The following is an 18,315-nucleotide window of genomic DNA, read 5'->3' on the forward strand; positions in this document are numbered from 1 at the left end:
GAAAAGGAAAAAAGTTTCCCATATCAAAGTAAGTTTAACAGAATAGGCATCAGAGAACTTTCCAGCATCTTTCATATGGTAATATTGGTTATGACTCTTCAAGAAGGGAGTGTAATTGAAACTCAGTGCTCTTTCTATCATGGGAGGGAGGAGTGGAGTCTTGTTTTCATGTCACATTGTTTTAGGGACACTGCAAAACAACATGGCCGTGGTTCACCAATGAAACAGCTCAGGGCCGCTGGCTTATTAGAGGCTTCTGACCTTAAAAATCATGGGACTAGAATTCACATGTTCCTCTAAACTAGAGCTGTGATACTCTAAATGCCATGGTTCTCACACATGTGCTCTTTCTCTTGCTTGTTTCAGGGTTCTTATGGCTCCTTCCTTTCTTCTTTCCCTCTTTCCTTCCCTCCCTCTCCCCTTCCCTCCTTTCTTTTTTCCCTCTCTTTCTTTCTCTGTAGCCTTTGCTTTGTGTTCCTTCTTCTCACTCTCCCCCTTTCTCTCTCCTCCTCCCTCTTCCCCTCCCTCTCCTCTCTTTTTGTTAATTCCTTATTGTGGTTCTCCCCCGACATACATACCAGGAGGGAAGGAAATTTATCTGTCTTTTTTACCGCCAAAATCCCAGGGCCAAGAATGTCACCTAGTGTAAACTAAGGCCTTGATAAATATTTAGAAATGAAAGATCGAGCAAAGTGTAAATAAATGCTGATCCAACATCAGGCCTGAGTGATCCGTTTGCTGAAATGACCCATTATTTGACTTTTTAAAGAAAAAGTCAACCTGGCTGTTTATGCACAGAGCACAACAGTAGAGTAAATCTCCTGTTAAAACACTAGATCTATTCCTAGACAAATTATATTGGCCGATGAAAGGGAATCCCTGAGGCTATGCCTGGGGAGGAAGCAGAGGCTCAGTGAGGTCAGGGCCTTGGTGGAAGGGCCAGAGCTCATCTTGCAGGGAAAGAGAAAGATGGACATTTTAATGGAGACATAGGGATGTAACTGAGAGGCCCATGGGCACCATGGGGAATTTCTATTTCGCTTGAATTCCTTTTCGTGGTTTCAAACTCCATTCTGGGCTTTTTATAAGATGATTGATGGTAAATCCCTATTTCTCTTGTTGGTGCATCAGAGAGTATTTGTAGTTGTCATTACCACTTAGGACTAACACGATATGTGATGGTGTTCACATTCGATCACGTTGCAATAAAACAGATGGGGTTTTAAGGACAGGTTCCCCTGCCCTTTAAAAAGATTTCTCCTAGCTTGCAGCTGTAAATGACAGCATCTACCCTAACATCTCAGGAAACCGGGCAAAATAATTCCTTTATGTGTCTCTTGTTACAATAGCTTGAATGGTCAGATACTGAAATGTACACGCCTTAAAGGAAACGGCAGCATTTTATCACACAATGCCAGAGAAGCACTTATTGCTAACAAGGACATTTACTAGAAAATGCCTATCTTAGAATTCACTTTGGCAGGAAAAATGATGTAAGACCTTCTGCCAGAGTCTACTCCTCTTTTAATTTCACAAAGGGAGAGAAAGCTTCTGGAGCTCACCAAGAAATCATATTGCTAAACACCTCTAGGAAATTAGTTTCTTCACCTAATAATACATGTATTTTACCTTTAGGCCTCTTAAAGTCTCTTTAACTTTTCTGAATTCTTTAATTGGTTCTGTATAGTGAAATTTCTATTGTCTTAATTCATGACAATTGCAGAGGCATTACCTGGAAAAGGCCAGCTGCAGTCACCAAGGCCACTCACCATGGATCAGAAAACAGAAAACTTCATTACTTCAATTTTAAGCTTAATACGCAGAAGGAAATCTTGTTTCCTTAGTTATTTGGAGATGGGAAAGAGTCCCATATACTATTATTTGGTATATTCAAAATCCAAGTACTCTAAATCATGTTCAAGTTTACATTAAAAGATTGCAAAGAAAAAAGAGGTGATTTAGCCATTTTAAGTTGAGGACTACGAGAACTGGAAAAACTATGATATCCAGGAAACATGCATCAGAAGCATGATGTCTACTGGGTGATGATTTTCAACAGAAATACATCAGAGCAAATATTCTGCCTCTTATACTCCCTAGCACAGTATTATACTGAAGATGCCTGCAGAGTTTTTTGAATTGTTTGTATGAATAAGTGCGTGAGTGAATGAATGAATGCATGAATGATGCAGCAAAACAGAAAATGAGGTGCCTTTAAGCTCAAAAGTTATTTCTACAACCAGCACCCATTGGCAATGAGGCATTAAGAGACTGGGGAAAATGCCCTTAAGTTACGTATTTGTTGAGAGAATTTTTCTCTGCATCAAAGGGGTTAGTTCCATGAAATAAAGACCTCATCTGTTTTGCTCACCACAGTTTCCTAAAAGCTCTAATATGATATTTTTCAATCAATGAATGGTTCGTTCTGTACTAGTCCATGAAAATAAATTACTCATTCCTCAATATTTCCTCCCAGTCTTCTACTTCTGAAAATGAGCTGGCACCCATTCCAAGGCAATCTGCTCTCAGGTACTTTGTTTGAATCATCAGAGATGTGCCATGTCCAGGGTGAGTAGGGAACTTTGATCAATAGATGGCCCTCTGAAGTCTTAGGGGCTTTACTGGGAAAGGGGTTTGAGAAGATTGCATTGAGTTTTAAGACAAAATTAAGCCACCAATATTTTTGCTGACCTTACACATTTACCCCAAATTTTGGTCTCTAAGTCTATCTTTTTTAAACTGCTCAGAGAAAGCAAATGAGGCAGCAAACGTGTCCACCCAGAAACTGATCAGCAATGAGATCTAACATAAAGATAGCCATGCGCTAAAATAGGAGACATTAGGCCTCTACTCCAGGAGCTAAATTCCACTTGGGAGGTAAGATTACAATTAGACACAGAGGAAATAAAAGTGAAAATAATCACAGAGGAATGTATATACAAGCATGCAGTGTTGTCCTAAAATATTCTTACTATGATAAAATGAATGCATAAGCAATGTCAACATTCTGAAGAGAATAAAGAGGAGAATGACAAATAAATGGTAGTGCTATGATTTAGAAATTTTAAACTATTCTTATTTTGACATGTTTCCCAGTATTCTCATGCCCATCTGTATGTGTATATGAGGATAAGAATAGGATCATATTCACGCTTAATTTTTTTCACTGAGCGTGCTAATATGAACTTTTGTCTACATCATTCATTCTGACCTCTGATAGCATCCCATGGTTGGAAAACAGACATGTGGCTCACGGTGGTTTCACCATAGTGGTCCCACCCAAAGGCTTTCTCAAAGTATCTTTTGCCTATTGTCAAGGCCAGTGGTGATATGAAAACCTTGTGAAATCTCAAAAGAGTTCCTCCAGGGATGCAGATGCAAAGTAGCACTGTAGAATGTGAAGGTCACAGCTTTTCACTCTGGTACGTCTAAGTGTTCAGTGTGTATGTTCATCATATCTGTAACCTTCATGAGATCGGAGCCTGCTTCCATTGTCATTTCTCCTCCCTTCCTTATCCTAAGCAGCTCGCCCAGCCTCCCCTGTACTCTTCTTGTTATGGAAACATTATTTATGAAGAGTGGCTAAAATAGTTTCTTTATTCAGAAGTTGTCTTATACTTCATTAATTAAATCCAAACATAAGTTATACTGCTGTAACTTCTCATATTTTTTTGTCCCTTTTCAGACTGGGTAATGTCACATTTACACTACCCACTACATATTCTCGGTCTTTTAATGGCTGGGATCTTGGTAGAGTTCTGAAGAACACAGAAAAAAGGGTTGACAGTGCTAACAATATAATCAAAAAACTTAGCCTTTAAACCCAATGCTTTGACTAATTCTGTGTTCACACTTTCTTAATATAAAAGTATGTTTTCCTTCGTTAGCTCACAAACTTCCATAAGTAAAATATAGAATTTGTCTGGTCTTTGTCCTATTTCCTGGTACAGAGCTTCTGAAATCCTCAATATTCCATCAGCAACAGGAGTGTCTTTGTTGTGCTAATAAGGTGACACATGGTGGGGCCCCTAGATGGCTTCAGTTGTGCTAGTTGAGCTGGTCACCAAAAAGAGCTACCACGTGATTAGAGGGTTGGGACCTGAGCCAGCCCAACCTCTGGAGAGAAGAGCGAGCTAGAAATTACGTTCAACCACATGGCCACTGATCTAATGAATCACGCCTATATAACTGAACTCCAAAAAAATCTCTGGACACAAAAGCTCAGTGGAGTTCGTGACTGGTGAACACATCTGTGTGTGATTCCAGGGGGAGAGGGCAGAGGAGCTCTGTGTTACTGCCAGACTTTACACCATGGGCATCTTTTATAATAAAATTGTTTCCTAAGTGCTATTTTCCTGAGTTCTGTGAATGGTTCTAGCAAATTATCAAACTTGATAGGCACTGGAGGAAACTCACGGACTGGTAGCCTATTGGTCTGAGGTATAGGTGGCCTGGGGATCCCAGTGATGAGGGTCTGAAGGGAAGTCTTGTCATGGCCCATGCCATTAAACCTGTGGAGCCAGATGCTAATTCCTGGTGGTGAGCATCATAATTCAGTTGTATTGCAGAATATCCAGTTGAGATGGAGACAAGAATACTTCTCAACTTTCTGATGTAGGAATTGTATTCCCAGTTTTATAGGGGAAATGCAAGTGTTTAGAAACATTAAGTAATTCTCATCGAGTAATACAGGTAGTAAGTGAAAGCTCTAGAATTTAAACCCAGATCTATGTGATTCTAAGCTTTGTGATCTTTCTGCTTAATGCCAATCTGCTCTTCCACAAAGGTCAAAATTATAAATACTTATCCCAGTGCCATTACCAGGAAAGGTGCTGAAAATAGAAATGCTAAGGGAAACATTTCTGGTCCTAGGTCTTCAATCTCCTAAGTGTACGAAGTGTTCAGAGTGTTCAGAGAGTTTATTTTACAGAATAAACCTGCAAGGACTTACACAAAGGAGACTGTCCTGGGATGGGGCCTCCATAAATAGTTTTCTCATGTGGCAGAAAGGTTCCTGATTTCCTCTAAGAGAATGAAAGTTCCAGTCTTGAGTGATCATCAATAATTACTGAGCCCCTACTGCTCAAAGCCACTGTATGAGGCTCTGAAAAAAGGAAGCAGAGCCTAAGGTCCCTGCCCTTGAACAGCTAGCAATCCAGTTGGGAAGACAGCTTAAAGCAGTGCATGATAAATAATTCAGACAGAAAAGATCATCCAAGGAAGATATTCCTGAGGGTTACAGTGGATATAGAAGGCTTCCTGGAGGAAGAAGACATGAAGCTGGGCCTTGAAATGTGTATAGGACTTAAAAAGGAATGACTTCCAAGATGGGAATTGAGCAGTATATGCAATGTGCCTAGCACAGTGCCTACAGTGAAAATAATGATGATAATAATTTAAGCAATTCAGCAGCCTGTAAATAGGTACATTTCTGGTTAGAGTACTCAAGAATAAAACAGCTAAGTGCATGCTTTGAAATCAAACATACACTGTTTAATTTTGTTCCTAGAGGCCTTTGAACTAGAGGTACTTTCGTATCTAGAAGGAAAACTTCCCCTGACGAGGCAGAGGCCACTGTTAAGGGCAAAATATACCTATAGATGCCCTGGGTGAAGCCATCAACTGAGCCTTCCATGATAAGGAAAATCTCACAGCCCAGGGTTTACAAAACAAGGAAAGGACTGAAGGTGATGCAACGTTAAGCTTCTGGGGTCATCATCCCCAGACAGTGTTAGCAAGATGCTAACACAGGTGTCAGGCCAGTGTCTTGAGACCATGGTGAGGAACCACCCCTCTCTCCTCATCTGTGACACTATGTGACTCAGGTAGGGCTGACTTGCACTATGTTCTGTGGCCAGATCCCAATGGATTTAAGCCAGTCGTGGGCTCCTCTTCCCTGACCACCATGACTGTTTCAAGAAAGACACACGGACAAATGAGAGCCAATAAGAGACACGATGATTTGTTTTATGCAACCAGAGGGGGCCCCTCCTCTTCCCTTGGACCATGTCATTTGAGGCTGGCTGTGAGCCTGCAGCTAGCAGCAGCCATCTGTGAAAGGGAAAATAGAGGTGGGAATGGGGACTGGGCAATGTGTGGAGCCTGAAGACAAAGTCAACATGACGAAAGACAGAGCAAAAGAGAAAAATCAGGTTCCAGTTACAACATATGTTTTATTGGATCAAGTGTTGCCTGAATACAGAAATATATCTGAATCCTTCAGGTCTGTCAGCCAAGAACTGCCCTCCCTATTCTCTACTGTGTGTGTGTGTGTGTTTTTCATTTTTGGGGAGGGAGGTATTAACTTTATTTATTTATTTTTGGTGGAGGTACTGGGGATTGAACCCAGGACCTCATGCATGCTAAGCATACACTACCACTGAGCTATACCCTTCCCCCTACTCCCAATTTTTGCTTAATTTGGTTTGAGGTTTTTTTTCTCTCTTTTACAACCAAAATTTTCCTAACTGGTGATGAGAGACAAGCAAGCTCTGAGCTTATTCAATTTACTTCAATTTACTGCCTGAGAATGTTCACTCCAAGTATTAGCCATTCACGTAAAACAAATACCTTGCAATATTTTCTAAGCATAAATCACTATGGATACTTGCAATTTCAGCTGATATTTGGAAATGTGACTTGAGAATATCTGTCAAATCTATCAGATCATAATGATTACAGCATAATGGCATATTCTAATGAGGTTTCATTTACATTCACATGTGGCAAATTTTGAAGCACTATGCATATGAAATAATTTAGATGAAGCACTTAACACCACTCATTCTCATTTTTTATTTTTGGAGGGGAAGGTAATTAGGTTTATTTATTTACTTATTTTAATGGAGGGACTAGAGATTGAAGGCAGGACTTTATGTATGCTAAGCATGTGCTCTACCACTGAGCTATAGCCTCCTCCCACATTTTGAATTTAGTGGCTCTCTTTTCATTCAGGCAGCAGGATCCTACCTAATATTAGAGTCCTTAGGGTTTCCTCAAATGAGAATCTCGCTTCAGAATACGAGCAGCCACTACCCGGGTGATGGCCAGGGGTATGTGAAGCAAATGAGAATCTCGCTTCAGAATACGAGCAGCCACTACCTGGGTGATGGCCAGGGGTATGTGAAGCAAAGAGACACGGCAAGCTTGCAAAGCACCACCCTTGCTAACACCTGGATGCACACATTTTGCACGTTCCATCTCCATTCTCATTTCTACCATTAAGGCCATAAGGCTGTGTGATGGGAAGAATGGAGGGCTACTCAGAAGGACACAGAGGACCATTAAAACTACTCCATGCTCACTAGCAGCTCCACAATTACACATAAAAAACAAAAAACAAAAAACCTCTCAACCTCTCTAAATCCTAGTATTTCCACCAGTAGAGTCGTGCCTGCAAACCAGGTCATCCTTATACTCAGAAGACCCCATTCTCTCTTTGCCCCTACCCTTTTCCAATTTCCTTGCAAATGGTAAGTGATGGGGGTATAAAGATCAGTGATTTCTTATACAGATGCTCACTTGATGCTCACTTTCAGGAGGTATATATCTCTTCCCATGTGCAAAAAGCCCCACGAAGCCTTGATAAAGAGCTCCTGGGGCCATGGGAGAGGAGGAATGCAGTATTTCTATCTCTGGGCATGGAGTGGTATTCTTAAGTCCAATGTTACATGAAAGACTGAGCTTTCTCCTTTATAGGACTCTTCCTTTGACCTTAGTATTCATCTCTTTCTGACTATAATAACTAAGGTGAGTAATTACTGTTTTAATGGAGGCCAGAGCCAACAGAACAGCTTGTATAACTTGCCAAATGAATGTATAATATCATACTTTTATTTCCTTTTAATAATAATTAGTAACAATGTATATAAAAATAAATATGTATATATTTTATATTATTATATTTCTTTAAAATATTATACAAATTTTTATTATCTCATATACATAACTGTTTAAAGACTGTTAACTCTTTCTCATTTCACATAGGAAAACTGACTTTTTAACATAAAACTAATAATCTATTGTGGAGTTTATAACTGATATAAAAGTAAAATCTATAACAAAAACAGCTCAATATGGGGTAAATAGAATGATAACATGGTAACATTCTCAGAATGTTCCTAAGTGCTATAATACTATTTGAAGGTAGCTGTGAAAAGTTGCAGATAGTAATCTCTAAAGCAACCAAAAAAAAAAAAAACCATAAAGAAGTATAGCTAAAAAGTCAATAAAAAGTGTAAAATAGAATACTAAAAATATACTTGATATATCCAAAAGGTAGGAAAAGAAGAACAAAGGAAGTAAGAACCTATATGACTTGTTATGGGCTGAACTGTGTCCCTTGCAAAATCCATACATTGAAGCCCTGAGCCCCAGCACCTTAGAATGTGGCTATATTTGGGGATTAAAAAGGTAATTAAGTTAAAAGTGATCCCTAATCCAATCTGACTGGTATCCTTATAAGAAGAGGACTTTTGTACAGACAGGCACAGAGGAAAGACAATGAGAAGACACGGGGAGAAGACAGCCTTCTCCAAGCGAAGGAAAGAGGCCATGGAACGCGTCCTTCTTTTACTGCCCTCAGGAGGAATCAAGTCTGCTAACTCCTTGATCTCAGACTTTCAGCCTCTAAACTGTGAGAAAATAAATTGCTATTGTTTACCCAGTCTGTGATTCTCTGCATCACAGAGCTAGCAAACTAATACAGGCATACAGAAAATAATTACCAAGAAACTAAACTTAAAATCCAACCATAATGATACTTACTGGAGATGTAAATCAATTAGCACTTCATGTAAAATGCAGACATTGTCAAACTGAATAGAAAAATTAGACCCAAGTACATGTGATTTTCAAGAAACATACTTCAAAACAAAGACAGATAGCTTGAAAGTAAAAGGGTTGAAAAAGATATGCCATGCATACCACAAGGCATAAGGAAGGGGCATAGTCATATTATACCAAAGGAGACTTCAGAACAAGGAAAATTACAGAAGGAAAAATTTAGGACATTTCATAATGATTAAATGGGCAATGCATTGACAAAACATAAATATTATAATACACATCAATATACATTAATTAATTGGATAGCATTATTCTGGTAATAAAAATTAGAAAATAAAATTAAATTCATAATAGCAACCAAAATATCAAATGTCTCAGAATAAACCCAATGCATGTAATATGTAAGACACTGAAAACTACAAAATGTCATCAGAAACTAAATAAGATCCAAATAAATGGAGAGGTGTACAATTTTCATGAACCAGAAACCTCAGAATTGTTAAGGTATCTATTCTTTTCATATTGGCCTGTAGATTTCATATTGTCCTAATAAGCAAAATAAGCAATAAGCAGGCTTGTTGAAGAAAATGGCAAACTAATCTTTAAGTTTATATAGAAATTCAAAGGGTCTAATACAAATGATCAATAGGCACATGAAAAAATGTTCAATATCACTAATTATCAGAGAAATGCAAACCAAAACTATAATGAGGTATCACCTCACACCAGTCAGAATGGCCATCATACAAAAGTCCACAAATGACAAATGCTGGAGAGGCTGTGGACAAAAGGGAACCCTCCTACGCTGCTGGTGGGAATGCAGTTTGGTGCAGCCACTGTGGAAAACAGTATGGGGATTCCTCAAAAGACTAGTAATAGACTTACCATATGACCTAAGAATCCCGCTCCTGGGCATATATCCAGAAGGGACCATAGTTCAAAATGACACCTGCACCCCAATGTTCATAGCAGCAAGATTTACAATAGCCAAGACATGGAAACAGCCTAAATGTCCATCAACAGATAACTGGATAAAGAAGACGTGGTATATTTATACAACAGAATACTACTCAGCCATAAAAACCGACAACATAACGCCATTTGCAGCAACATGGGTGTTACTGGAGAATGTCATTCTAAGTGAAGTAAGCCAGAAAGAGAAAGAAAAATACCATATGAGATCGCTCATATGTGGAATCTAAAAAAACAAACAAACAAACAAACAAAAGACAGAAACAGACTCACAGACATAGAATACAAACTTGTGGTTGCTGGGGGGTGGGGGGTGGGAAGAGACTGGAATTTCAAAATGTAGAATAGATAGACAAGATTGTACTGTGTAGCACAGGGAAATATATACAGGATCTTGTGGTGGCTCACAGCGAAAGAGAATGTGACAATGAATGTACATATGTTCATATATAACTGAAAAATTCTGCTCTACACTGGAATTTGACACAACATTGTAAAATGACTATAACTCAATAAAAATGTTTATATACAAAAAAAGAAATTCAAAGGGTCTAGAATAAGAAAAATATTCTTGAAAAAGAATAGAGCAGGAGAACTTATACTCTACAATTTCAAAATAAACCTACAGTAATCAAGGAGAAGTGTCCAAGATGGTGGAGTAGGAAGACCCTGAGCTTACATCCTCTCACAGGGACATAAAAACTATTTACAGAGAAAATGTTGATGAGGAAAACCAGAAGACTAGCAGAAAAGATTTTCTACAACCAAAGATATAAAGAAGGAACCACAAGAAGAAGGTTAGGAAGGGTGGAGACATGGTATAGTCAAGACCCACATCCCTGGGTGGGTGACCCATAAACAGAAGGATAATTACAACTGCAGAGGTTCTCCCCGAAGAGACGCTTAAGACACTAGAATGCACAGGACATCTCCTGCAAAAGTCCATTTCTCCAAGGTCAGGAAACATAAAGAAACTACCAAACACATAAAAATAAAATCAGCAAATCAGGCAAAATGAGGAGACAGAGGAATATATTTTAAATGAAGGGACAAGGTAAAGCCCCAAAAGAAGACCTAAGTAAAGTGGAGACAGGCAGCATACTTGATAAAGAGTGCACGGTAATGATTGTAAAGATGCTTAAAGAACTCAGAAGAAGAAGAGGTGCACACAGTCAGAAGTTTAACAAAGAGGTAGAAGGTATAAAGAAGAAGCAAACAGAGCGTAATAATAAAATAACCAAAATAAAAAATACACTAGAGGAATCAACAGTAGATATGATGACAGGAATAGATCAGCAAGCTGGAGTAGTGGAAATCACTGAAGCTGAATAAAAAAAGAAAAACATATATAAATAAGGATAGTTTAAGGACCTCTAGGACAACATAAAGCATACTAACATACAGCTAAGAAGGCAAGAATATGAAATGGGAAAAAGACGGCCTCTTCAATGAATGGTGTTGGGAAAATTGGACATCTTTTCATATTCTTTACCCATTCATCTATTGATGGGCACTTGGGTTGCTTCCATATCTTGGCTATTGTAAATAATGCTGCAATGAACATAAGGGTGCATGTATCTTTCCTAATTAGTATGTCATTCTGTGAAGTGAGCCAGAAATAGAAAGAAAAATACCATATGAGATCACTCATATGTGGAATCTAAAACAAAAAAAAAAAACAAAAACAAAAAAACAAAGCATAAATACAAAACAGAAATAGACTCATAGACATAGAATATGAACTTGTGGTTGCCAAGGGGGCGGAGGGTGGGAAGGGATAGACGGGATTTCAAAACTGTAGAACAGATAAACAAGATTATACTGTATAGCACAGGGAAATATACACAAGATCTTATGGTATGTGACAATAAATATATATATGTTCATGTATGACTGAAAAATTGTGCTCTACACTGGAATTTGACACAACATTGTAAAATGATTATAAATCAATAAAAAAATGTTTAAAAAATTGTTTTCTTTGGATTAATACCCAGGAGTGGAATTGCTAAATCATATGGTAGTTCTACTTTTAATTTTTTTTTTGTAATATGCAAAAGCACAGTAGATTATTACTTAGCTATAAAAAAGAATGAAATCTTGCCATTTGTGACAACACAGATGAACCTGGAGGGTATTATGCAAAGTGAAATAAGTCAGACAGAGAAAACTAAATACTGTATGATTTCACCTATATGTGGAATCTTAAAAAAAAAACCGAAACAAATGAACAAACGTAACAAAATAGGAGCAGAGTTACAAACACAGAGAACAAACAAATGGTTACCAGGGGAGAGGGAGGTATGGGGAAGAAAGAAATACACGAGGGAGGTACAAACTTCCAGTTGCAAAATAAAGAGTCATCAGTATGAAATGTACAGTGTGGGGAATATAGTCGATAACTAAGCACTATCTTTGTATGGTGCCACGAAGTGACTAGACTTACTGTGATCATTTTAAAATGTAAAGAAAAAAAATCACTATGTTGTGTAACAAGAACTAACAGAATGTTGTAGGTCAATTATACTTCAAAAATAAACAAACATACAAACAAACTCATAAAAGAAAGAGATCAGATTTGTGGTTACCAGAAGCAGAGGGTTGGGGGGATTGGAGGAAGGTGATCAAAATGTACAAACTTCCAGTTATGAAATAAATAAGTACTGGGGATGTAACGTACAACATGATGACTACAGTGAACACTGCTGTGTGACATAGGAAAGCTGTTATTACTCAGCAATGAAAAGGAACAAAAGAATATATACTACATTATTGCACTTAAATTAAGTAATAAGAACAGAGCAAACTGATACATAGTGACAGAAATCAGAAAATCAATGCCTCTTCTATGGGGGCACAGTTAAAACTGACTGGAAGGCTGCATGAGGGAGTGTTCCAGAATGATGGAAACATTCTACATCTTGTTTTGATGGGTAGTTACAATGGTCAAAACTTATCAAACTGAACAGTTAAGATTTGACCATTTTATTGTTTATAAATATTTAAATTTTGGAAAAAAATGCTATCCTATAACAAAATGGCACCTTGACAGAGTTTTACAGTTTAAATATATCATACTTCTACCTTAAGATTATAATAAGCCCTAAGGAAATGTAACAAAGAATAACATGGAGTCTTTGTCACTAATGAATTAGAAGCCGGCAGAGAAGTATATGGACATCAGAGCTCAAGATCAAGGAGACATGACCCCACCAGCAGCAGTGCAGGAACACCATGGAGATTCAAGAGGGAGATGAGAGCATAATGCTAGATAGCCATGGAGACAAATGGGGCAGACCTGAATGTCTGATGTAGAATAATCTAAGACACGTGCTGAACTGAGGAAGGGAAGGGGCAGAACGATATGCAGAGGGAACGTCCATTTGCTGGTACAGACGACTAAGATAGTCAAAAAACTGACAACAGAAAATGCCTCAAGGGAGAATGAAGAGGGTTGGGTGATGGGGAGACATATTTTCGTCATATGCCCTCAAGTATTTTGATTTTTTTAACACTATACAACTATAACTCTAAAAATTAGCACAGGGAACTATATTTAGTATCTTGTAGTAACCTTTAATGAAAAAGAATATGAAAATGAATATATATGCATCACTGGGACACTATGCTGTGATACATTGTAACTGACTATATTTTAACAGAAAATTAAGTAAACAACAATAATTAGCAAACAAACAAAAAAGACGTAGCTATTACTTCTGGTTTAGGGGGATGAATATTGAAGAGGTCAGTAATGGTTTTATGAAAAGAAAGATTGGACAATTGAGCTGGGTCTTAGGGGATGGGCAGGGGTAGAACTTAGAGACAGGAAAAAAGGGAATGGTAAGAATCAAATTGTCACACTTAAAAATCAGCAAATAGCATGCCATCTTTCTCTCTGCATCACAAATACCAATGGATTCCTCCCTGTGTAATCCCAAGACTAAGAAGCAAATGTATGCTCCATTACACAGAATGGACTATCTATCTTACTTAGGGAGTCTGTATTCTGAATGAGTTGTATGTTCTGATTGAAGTGTTTGCTCTAGGTAACGTTTATTATCTTCCGGGTATCATAGATGGAGAGAAAAAAAATAAGTTCACCAAGCTGCTCTTAAAACTCTCATACACAGTCCACCTCCCCAGGGCTTTATCTCCCACTGGAACTTCTGCCTGCTGGGCTCACTCTGCTGTTGATTGATCCCCAGTGTAGAAGGAGCCCTGGGGGAGACCCCTCTGTCCTGCAGTCTGTTCCCCCTCCCCATGTAAGTCCAGATTAGGGTCTGTTAAGGTTTCTGCACATTCATTTCTGCTTAGTTCTCTTAAAACTGCCCCATTTTCACAAGTAATTTCTGTTCCATATCAGAAATTCCTGCATGTTTCTGGCATGGGGATGTCGTCCTCTCTGATTTCCTGTACTGATGCAGGTTTTCTTCTCCCTGTTTTGGATTCTTTTGGTCTTTTTGGTCAGTGTATGGGAGGGGAGGGAGGGGAGGGAGCGCAGGGAGGGGTTGGGTTTCTAAATTCAAGTCACCATCCTTCCTAGATGCTAGCCTGAGTTATTGACTTCACAGTACTGGACAAGACTAGGAACCTGTCAGAAACTGGACTGATGTTTTTATGTTTTACACAATTTATCTTATATTGTACTGTAGTGTAATGAAAACAAAAGGTGTTGTGAGTTAATAGACAGGGTTCAGATCCCAGCTCTACCACATTCTAGGGCAGTGAGTGAATCATTGAGTCTCGTTTTCTTCATTTGTAAAATGGAGGTGTTAAGAGCACCTACCTCACTGAACAGTTATGGGGGTGAAATGACTTAGGGCATCTAAAACTTCAGCACCATGCCTGACACTCAGTAACTGCTTTTTAAATATTTAAAAGAACGTCCTCAACCTTCCCTCATCCCTAGATGTGGTGACTAAACTCAGACGTTCCCAAAAAGGTTCAGATTTCTCACACCTGGCTTTTTTCAAGAGTAGGTTTTTTAGAAAGAATGGTTCATAGTCAGATTCAGTTGGATCTAATCCGAAAAGCAATATAAAAATGCTAGAAGAATGTATCCTAGCTGTCTAGACAGGGCTCTTTGGACTGCTGGTGTCCAAACCCTCTGGCTCTTACTTTCCTCATTTGGGAAGTAAAATTCTATTTTCATCAGAATCTCACCAAGCTGCATTTAGCCACACTCTTTACAGATGGAACTACATTCTCAGGTTATGGAGCTGTGGGTTTCTTTTAATAAATGAGGGGATTTGTGTCTTCCCGAGCTTGATATGTAAGGAAGGAGCTGAGGATTAAAAGGGCAACTGGATGAGGATTTAAGTAGATTTATTGCAAATTATTATTGGAGTGCACTAGTTATGGGCCCAAGATTAAAGTAAGCTTTTTTCTTTCTCAAGAACATTTCCTTCAGTAGTAACAGACTGAAGCAAAAAAAAAAAAAAAAAAAAGCAAAGCCTTTTTCTTTTAAAAAATCATCCTCTAATAAATGGTTTAAACTGGGGAACTTCTCTGCACAATAAATTGGACACATTCAGGGACACACAGGAAAGATCATTCAGTAACACAACTAAAGCTGTTGTGCCTAACAGAACCACGTCAGCTAGAGTTAGAATGAGATGTTCACAGCAACTGACAACCAGTCAGCTGGAACACTTGCCACAGAATCAGCCTGAGACAGTTATACTCATATTAAATCCCTGCCCCTGATCCCTCCCCAGTGTTGCCCCTCTGACCTCTGTTCAAAACCCTTGAGTGGATTCCCAGTTCTCTCAGGAGAAAACAGCAACTCCTCAGCATGCCCTGCAAGTTCTTGCATGGTCCTGACCCTGCTTACTTCCCTAGTGATTCTGCCCTCACGTCTTGTATTCCAGCCACACTGGTCTCAAATGGAACATACTTCATGGCCACAGGGCCTTTGCAAATACTGTCCTCTCTACCTGGAATGCCCTAGTTGGTTCCTCTTCATGTTTTAGATTGTAGCTCATGTTTACAGTACAATTGGCCATGTCCAGAACATTTAACATTGCAATCAATGATTAAATGTATAAATTATTAATATCTGTATCTAAATTCCCCATTAGAATAGAAATTTCATGAGGACAAGTAGTGTGTCTACTGCACTGCCCACTCTATTCCTAATATTTACAGAAGGCAAATTTCAATAAATATTCATTGACTAAGTCAACAAAGGGATTTGCAAACTCCATCAACACCAGAAGCTTGGACTACAAATCTAAGTTCAACAGATCTTTGAAGTGAATCTTATGAGTCACTTGGCTCCATGAGAGCTGGTGGACATAGATGTATGTGATATCTGTGGTATGTTGTGTCTGTATGTGTTGGGTATCAATTGATCTATGTTCTCACCCTTTCCTCTGTACTCTCTTCCCCTGGGTCTCATTTGTACTACCAGGTCCCCTGCCACATAGCCCTTTGTCTCTTCATTTCCTCCATCATGCACCTATTACCGGTCATTTCTGCTTTCTCTCCATCCCTCATAGACCAGGACCTTCCTGTGATTTGGCACAGCCTCAGTGACATTCACATTCATGGTCCCCAGGCTCCTGACTTGATGGCTCTCTTACTTCCCTGCCAAGACACTTAGAAATTCTTATTCCTAGGAAAATATGCAAAAGATAGATTCTCTCTCTCTCCCTCCCTCCCCCCCCCTCAGTTTATAGGTTTTAGGGCCATGAATGTTAAGACAAATATGATCTTTTTTTAACCCTGGAATGAGCTGTAGGAGCCCCACAGTATTTTCCACTGAATATGTCCTGGATTTCTTTAGTAATCCCTTTAAAGACACTAATGACACAGCTGGCTCTTCAAGAGGATGAAAACTGTATCACTAGGACTTTGGAAATGAAAGCTATTTGGAAAACAATTGAAAATTTCATGTAATGTTTCTGTGTCTGGAAAATCATTATAGTACGGATATATTCGTTTATTTGTTCATTAATTTAATGAGCATGTTTTGCGGGCCTAACACAAGCCAGGCACTGTGTTTCTATCTGGTTGGTGATTCAGTGGTGAACAGGGCTTATTGGGGGTTCTTTCCCCAGAAGGCATGCATTCATATGGCAAGAAACAGACAGTGAACAATGAAATACACATTTCTGGCAAGTATAATGAATCAGGATACTATGAGTTAGTTACAAGCACTGAAAATCCATTTCTTCTTCCACAGCAAGAAAAGCAAAGCTATCCTGCCTTGGCCATGCTATTTGCACTGTCCAGTTCCTGTAGCGTTTTTCACACTGTGAGTGAAGATCCCCTAGTGGGTCATGAAATTATGCTTTTACTAACATTTTAAATGAATAAAAGAGAATAGAAAATATTAGAGATTACCTCACTTATTAAAGCTAAGTACTGACTTTCTAAATATGTGGATATACTGGCTCTGATGCAGAATATGTCCGACAGCAGGTCACCGCCAAACACGTGTGTAAGCATGGCTCCTGGGGCCAGAATCTCAGCATTATCCCACCCTGTTAAGGTGCTAAGGAACCATTTATAATGAAGACAGGCAAGGCAGGTAGCTGGTTCCTTTGGGTAACAAGAAACAGGCACAGTCAAATTCAGCCCTGTTTCAAAGGAACTTTCATTTCTCTAGATTATGAATCAAAAAATATTATCTGAACACATACTCAAGGTGAAGTGAAAAGAAGTTATCATTCAGCACAGGCAATTTAAAAAATGATATTATGGGGTAGAAAGCACTGGTAGAGCTTCCTAATTATAGATCTGCCACAGGATTACTAAATTGCTCAATTCATTCAACAAGTCTTTATCAAGTATCTATCATGTCCCAGGGACTGTGCTGAATAAATCATGCATGGTTCTTACTTTCATCAGGTATATAATCTTACTCATCACTATTTAAATCCTCAACTCTGGTAGCAAAATATAATTATCTAGGGAGTATTTTAAATACACTGATTTTCATTCCCAAAGGTTCTGGTTTAATTAGTCTGGGGTAGGGACCCAGAATGAACATTGCTTAAGCTATCCAGGTGACTCTTAATGTGCAGCCAGTATTGAGAACCAATGGCCTATAATGGTCAATAAGAATCTTGCAAATCTGTATATTATTCAACTTTTCTTAAGACACCTAGAACATTGTCTGTTTTGGGGTGGCAGAATAACTTCTTTCAAAGGAAGAACTTTAAAATTCCTCTAAAACTCTGAGCATCTGTAAAACCCATGAATTATTTTTATCACTACTCTCAGGCTGAATACTGTTTAACAACCAGTTTTTCATTGTTTTAACCTTAAAATTTTTTACTTTCATTATTATTTTGAACCCCATTTATGAAAATATTTCAATTCCTTATTATTAACCATTTCTCCTAAATGATTAACATTAAGGAGAGAAATTATCTTTTGATTTCCACTTTTAGTGTCAATAATTAAAGTTCCTACATGAAATACTCAAACTGATAATCACTTGGATATTTGTTTCATTTTTGCTAGTGTTTTGTTCTATTAATACATTAATTAATTACTCATTCCTCTTCATGTTCTAACAGTGAATCTCCACACAGTCAAAGTTTA

General features: G+C 38.4%; 2 long non-coding RNA genes across 3 annotated transcripts in view; one reads left to right on the top strand and one right to left on the bottom strand.

The window, feature by feature from the left end:
* LOC116278148 (uncharacterized) overlaps positions 1-18,315 on the bottom strand; it is a 564,959-nt gene that overhangs the window by 287,521 nt on the left and 259,123 nt on the right. The window lies entirely within an intron of this gene.
* LOC140692710 (uncharacterized) lies at positions 13,107-17,098 on the top strand. The gene is made up of 2 exons (XR_012068287.1): positions 13,107-13,148; positions 16,949-17,098. It is a non-coding gene; the product is annotated as an uncharacterized lncRNA (long non-coding RNA).

Source organism: Vicugna pacos, chromosome 3 (genome assembly GCF_048564905.1).
Source record: "Vicugna pacos chromosome 3, VicPac4, whole genome shotgun sequence".
Classification (NCBI taxonomy): Eukaryota; Metazoa; Chordata; class Mammalia; order Artiodactyla; family Camelidae; genus Vicugna; species Vicugna pacos.